The following is a 5,708-nucleotide window of genomic DNA, read 5'->3' as shown; positions in this document are numbered from 1 at the left end:
CCTTGGACCAATAGGCTGAGGTCCTGCAAAAGGCCTTTGTGATGTCACTGCCACACCCCTCCCTTGCTGGGCTAATGTCCTGCCCCTGGCCAGGCACTTTGCAGGTTTGAGCTACTCCCTGTGGATCACCCCACTCAAGGAGCGTTCGTTCTAGGCAGCAAGCCGGCTAGACAGGGAAACATCAGACGCTGCTCCCAATGCTACACTCAGATTTTCAGAAATGAGTCGACTTTATGGCCGGAAGAGACCATTAGAGCATCTAATCTGACCCCCTGCGTATCACAGGCCTCCTGTATGGCACAATAGAAGGTCAGGGTAGGGGGGCTGAGGAAGTGAGGGGGCAGGCAGTGGCGAGAGGGCAGGTGAGCCGGTGGCTGGCCCCAGCTCACCTCCACTCCGCCTCCTCCCCTGAATGCCCCGCCTCGCTTTCCCCCCTCCCCCTGCTAATCAGCTGTGCGCGCAGGAAGCCGTGGAGGGAAGAGAAGCCATGTGGCGGCTTCGCGCTCAGGCCCAGCAAGGTGGAGACGGAGACGAGGTGAGCTGGGGCAGGGGAGCTCCCCGCACTGCAGCAGGTAACCCGGGGGGGGGGGGTCAGGTGAGCTGGCAGTGGGGGAAGAGAGCTGAGGAGGTGAGCGGGCGGGCAGTGGTGGGGGATCAGTATGCGAGCCGGGGAGGGGGGAATGGAGGTGAGCTGGGGGGCAGGTGAGCCAGGGGGAGTGGGGGTCTGAGGAGGCAAGCGGGTGGGCATTGGCGGGGGGTCAGGTGAGCTGGCGGTGGGGGAGGAGAGGTGAGGAGGCGAGTGGGCGGGCAGGCAGGTGAGCCGTGGGGGGTGGGGGACTGAGGGGAGTGGGCGGGTGAGCCGGCGGCACGGAACGGGGGGCTGAGGAGGTGAGTGGGAGGGGCTGGTGAGCAGGCAGCGGGGGACTGAGGAGGCGAGCGAGGAGTCGCTGGCTGACCTGTTCTGCTGATCTGGTCTGGCTCCCAGCCCCTCTCCAAGGGGTGCAGCTGTCTGGAGGTGCTGCCTTCCACGCCCTCCTCAGTCCCACCTCATTCACACCACAGGGCAACTGATTACCAAGTGGGGGGAAGATCTTATTCTATTTCTAGCAAAAAAACATTTTTCTTTTACCTTAACTATACTACCTTAGGGGCCCCCTATGACATATTAGCAAGGTTCATTACCGCTGTTTTGGCGGGACAGTGCTGGGGAAGGAGGGTTTGTTTCCACGGGGTGGGCGGCACTTGTGGGGGGATTGTTTCAGGGGGTGTAGGAGGATAGGGAACCACGGAAGATTTTGTTACGGCCTAGCTTAGGCAGTTTCACTTTCTCAGCACCCGGTCATTGTAGGACACGGCATGCCAGTTCCAGCCTGCCATAACCGGCTGTAACCGCTGCGTGGAAAGCCCCTAAGCTGTTGGCCAAGGGGACGGCCCCAGAGGGTGGAAAGTCCTTATTGCATTATGTATGAGCTGGCTTGCTGCTGTTTATATAAATATGAGCATGCTTTCTGTTTGCTTTTTGACTCCGTACCAGGCCGAGCTCCAGGGCGCTGGGTTCCCCACCTCCGTGACAGCAATGCTTGGAGTCTCCATTGCAGGTGTGTCACTTTACCTTCATTAAAGCCAATAACTCACAGTATGTAACCCACACACCTCCAGGCTGTGGTGGTGTGTCCCAGCTAGTGGCACCAAGATCACTTAGAGGGAGAGATAAAACAAGTCTTCTCTACAGTCTTAGCTAGCAGCCAGGTGGCTTTTAGTTCATGTTGTGGAGGCCCATGCACTAAGCTCCTGAGTTCCCAGTTCGATCCCACCCACCGACAAGTCACTGACCCGGATCTGTCAGCGTAACAGACAGAGCTGCCATCCCAAGAAGAAGAGAGCTGCCATGCCATACCCAGCCACAAAGAGGTGCCAAGCAGTGAGCTGACACCGTTCAGAGCTTCCTGTGACAAACTGCAAACTTTGGACAATAGCGGGTTGGTAGGAAGTGTTGCCCTCAAAGTGGCCTGGGCCAGAGCCCATGGGGAGCCCTGGGCTCACCTGCCATCTGCTGCGTCCTTCCACCCCGAAGGACTGAAACCCTGACCATTAGGCAACATCCCCATGAGCAAAGGCCATCACAAGACATCTGTCTTCGAAAGTTTGCAGAGGATGCGGGAGCAGAAAGGGGAGAGAGGATAAGGGTGGCTCTTGGGAAGAGGGAGGGAGGGAGCCTTATGGGAATCTCTTGTTTACCTCCATCAACCCAATGATCAGATCATTGATGCCTAGAATCTTCCCTGACGTGTTGTAATTGATTGGATCTAGGTTTTAAAACAGTTACCACATTTGCAGACGGAGAAATGTCAGGGAGTTGAGTGGAAGGCCATTGCAAGCTCAGCTAATTAGGCAATGGGGCTTATGCCCCATCTAACAAGCTCCTTAAACAATAGCTCCCAGTTTTCATTCGCATTGTTCTGTTTAGTGTTTTTCTCCAAAACACTTTTACTAAACCTTTGGGTCAGCTTTGGAAAGTTGGCCCTTTCAGTGCACCAAATATACATATTGCTGGTGGGGACTGCCCTCTATTGGTCATCAGAACGGCCATACTGGATCAGACCAATGGTCTAGCCAGCCCAGAATCCTGTCCTCCCACAGTGGTCAATGCCAGGTGCCCGCGAGAGAATCAACAGAACAGGGAATCATCAAGCGATCCATCCCGTCGCCCATTCCCAGCTTCCGGCAAACAGAGGCTGGGGACACTTCAAGGGCATGGTTTTGTATCCCTGCCCATCCTGGCTAATAGCCAAGGATGGACCCATGCTCCATCAACTTATCTAGTTCTTTGGTGGACCCTGTTATAGTCTTGGCCCTCACAGCATCCTCTGGCAAAGTTTCCCCAGGTTGACTGTGTGTTGGGTGAAGAAATACTTCCTTTGGTTTGTTTTAAACCTGCTGCCTATTCATTTCACTGGAGGACCCCTACTTCTTGTGTTATGAGGAGTAAATAGCACTTCCCTACAGATCCAGACTAACACGGCTACCCCTCTGATACTTCCTTATTTACTTTCTCCAAACCTGTCATCATTTTATAGACCTCTATCCTAGCCTCCCCCTTAGTCATCTCTTTTCCAAGCCGAAAACTCCTCTGTCTTATTAATCTCACCTCACATGGAAGCTGTTCAAGACCCCTAATCATTTTGGTTGCCCTTTTCTGTACCTTTCCCAATTCCGATATATCTTTCTGAGATGGGGGACCAGCTCCAGTATTCAAGATGTGGGCATAACACAGATTTATAGACAGGCAATATTATATTTCTGTCTTGCTAGCCATCCCTTTCCTAATGACTTCCCGACATTTTGTTGGCTTTTTTGACTGCCGATGCACATTGAGTAGATGTTTTCAGAGAAGTATCCACAGTGACTCCAAGATCTCTTTCTTAAGTTGTAAGAGCTAATTTAGACCCCATCAGTTTAGATGTAGAATTGGGATCATGTTTTCCCATGTGCATTACTTTGCATTGATCCACATTGAATTTCACCTGCCTTTTTGCTGCCCAGTCACTCAGTTTGGTGAGATCCCTTTGTCACACTTTGCACTCTCTTTTGGACATAACTAATTTGACTTGGTTTGTATCATCTGCAAATGTTTCCACCTCACTGTTTACCCCTTTTTCCAGATCACTTAGGAGTATGTTGAACAGTGCTGGTCCCAGTACAGACCCCAGGGGGACACCACTATTTACCTCTCTCGATTCTGAAAATCCGTCCCTTTCTTTCTTGCCTTTGAACCAGTTACCTATCCCAGAGAGGACCTTCCATCTTATCCCATTTTGCTTCAGAGCCTTTGGGGAGAGACCTTGTCAAAGGTTTTCTGAAAACCTAAGTATACTATATCCACGGGATCACCTTTAGCCACATGCTTGTTGACTCCCTCAAAGAATTATAGTAGATTCGTGAGGCATGATTTTCCTTTACAAAAACCATGTTCATTCTTCCCCAATGTAAGCGGGGGCAGACTCACCCGGCGGCACCTCCTGCTGGTCGTCTTGGGAATTAGCTCTCCAGCCCTCAGAGCACCCTCTGCAGGCTGGTGATCCGCCTTACCGCAGCTTGCCCCGTTCCTCCCAGGACCCCAGTGCCCCTTTTACCCTGGCAGTACCCCCTGGCAGTACCCCCCCAGTTCTGGGTCTCCCCCTCCCAGGGGAACCCCCACCCACTATCCCGTCACCTCAGTCTTGACTACTGCCCAGTCTCCATCCAGCCCCCATTCACTGGGGCAGACTGCAGTATGAGCCACTCATCACAGGCAAAGGGGTTTGGACCTGCCGCCTCTGCTTCCCCCTGGGCTGCCCCATTGCAGCCCTGCACCTATTCAGCCTATAGTCAGGCCTGCAGCCTGGGGCTTTCCAGGCCAGAGCTCCCAGCTCCTCTGGCCCTTCCCCAGCCCTGCTCCCACTCTAGGGGTCTTGCTTGGGTCTCTGCAGCCAGGCCCTTCTCTCGCTACAAGCAGAGGGAGACTGACTGGGCTCCTGGCTCACAGCCTCTTATAGGGGCCAGCTGGGCCTGACTGGGGCATGGCCCCAGCTGAGCCTGCTTCCCCCAATGAGCCCAGGCTCCTTGCCCCAGCCCCAGCCCTCTCCTGGGCGCTTCAAGCCCCGCAGGGCAGGAGCAGGTAACCACCCGCTACACCCAGCAAATTCCGTTCACCGATGTGTCTAATCATTGGGCTCTACAATTCCACCCAATGTGCCTGGTACTGACGTTAGGCTCAGTGGCCTGTAATTGCCAACTGCATCTCTGGAGCCTTTTTCATACACTGCTCCAGCCAGGGACTAACGGCCGCCCCAGACTTTCCCTTTCTCCCTTCTGGGAAATCAAGTTCACGTTCTACAAGCAGATAAAGAAGCCTCAACCCTGCATCTGAATTAATGTCACATTTCTCACTGCCCAACACAAACAAATGTCATTTCAATCCCAGGTGTGTCCACTTCAGTCATTCCTCAGCCCCATTCCTTCACCCTCCTGCCTTAGCTTAGGGCATTGCGCCCCCCTGTGGGCATTTCATGTCCCTCCTCAGTTTCACATACAGACACAATTTCCTTTGCCGTTTCATGAACAGCAAAACCTTTCTGTGTCTCTAGTCTGAGCCAGGGCATTCAACTCCATTGAAACCTTCTCTTCTGCAATGGCAACGGTCAGACAGAGGGGACGTGGCCACCTTCAGCCCTGAGGGTGAGATATTCACTCTCCTCTTTCTTCAAGCTGCTGTTGTTAGTCCATAAAAAGGCTGAGTTTACTCCAGGGTGAGGAAAGAAAGGAGCCACCAACTCCCCAAAAAATCTCTGTGCCCCAGAGAGAACCTGCCCCTGCTATTGGAATCACTGATGTGCTTCAGCTACAATGGGGAAAGTATCTGCTCTCATGGGGGTATAGCTCAGTGGTAGAGTGTTTGACTGCAGATCAAGTGGTCCTTGCTTCAAATCCAAGTGTCCTCTAATAAGCCTCTCATTCTTTTATTTTTTATAAAAAAGGAAAACATTTTCATTTCCATTCTCCATTATGTTCAGGAGCTCCACTATACAGGGATGCTTGAAATGAATGTAAACACTCAACATTTCACTGTCCAAATGCCTAAAAACCTAGCAAACCTGCCCATCAGCTGAAATCAGTTCCAATCCTCTAAGTGTCTAGCTTATGTTTTCATCAATTAAACAAAGGGATCA

At 52.6% G+C, this 5,708-nt stretch overlaps 1 non-coding gene across 1 annotated transcript; it reads left to right on the top strand.

The window, feature by feature from the left end:
• The first annotated feature begins 5,408 nt into the window (after positions 1–5,408).
• Positions 5,409–5,480, top strand: TRNAC-GCA. Its single transcript has one exon. It is a non-coding gene; the product is annotated as a tRNA-Cys (tRNA).
• The last annotated feature ends 228 nt before the right edge of the window (positions 5,481–5,708 follow it).

Source organism: Mauremys mutica, chromosome 6 (genome assembly GCF_020497125.1).
Source record: "Mauremys mutica isolate MM-2020 ecotype Southern chromosome 6, ASM2049712v1, whole genome shotgun sequence".
In the NCBI taxonomy this organism is placed as follows: Eukaryota; Metazoa; Chordata; order Testudines; family Geoemydidae; genus Mauremys; species Mauremys mutica.
Note: the sequence above shows the minus strand (reverse complement) of the source record. Positions and strands in the feature narration are given on the sequence as shown.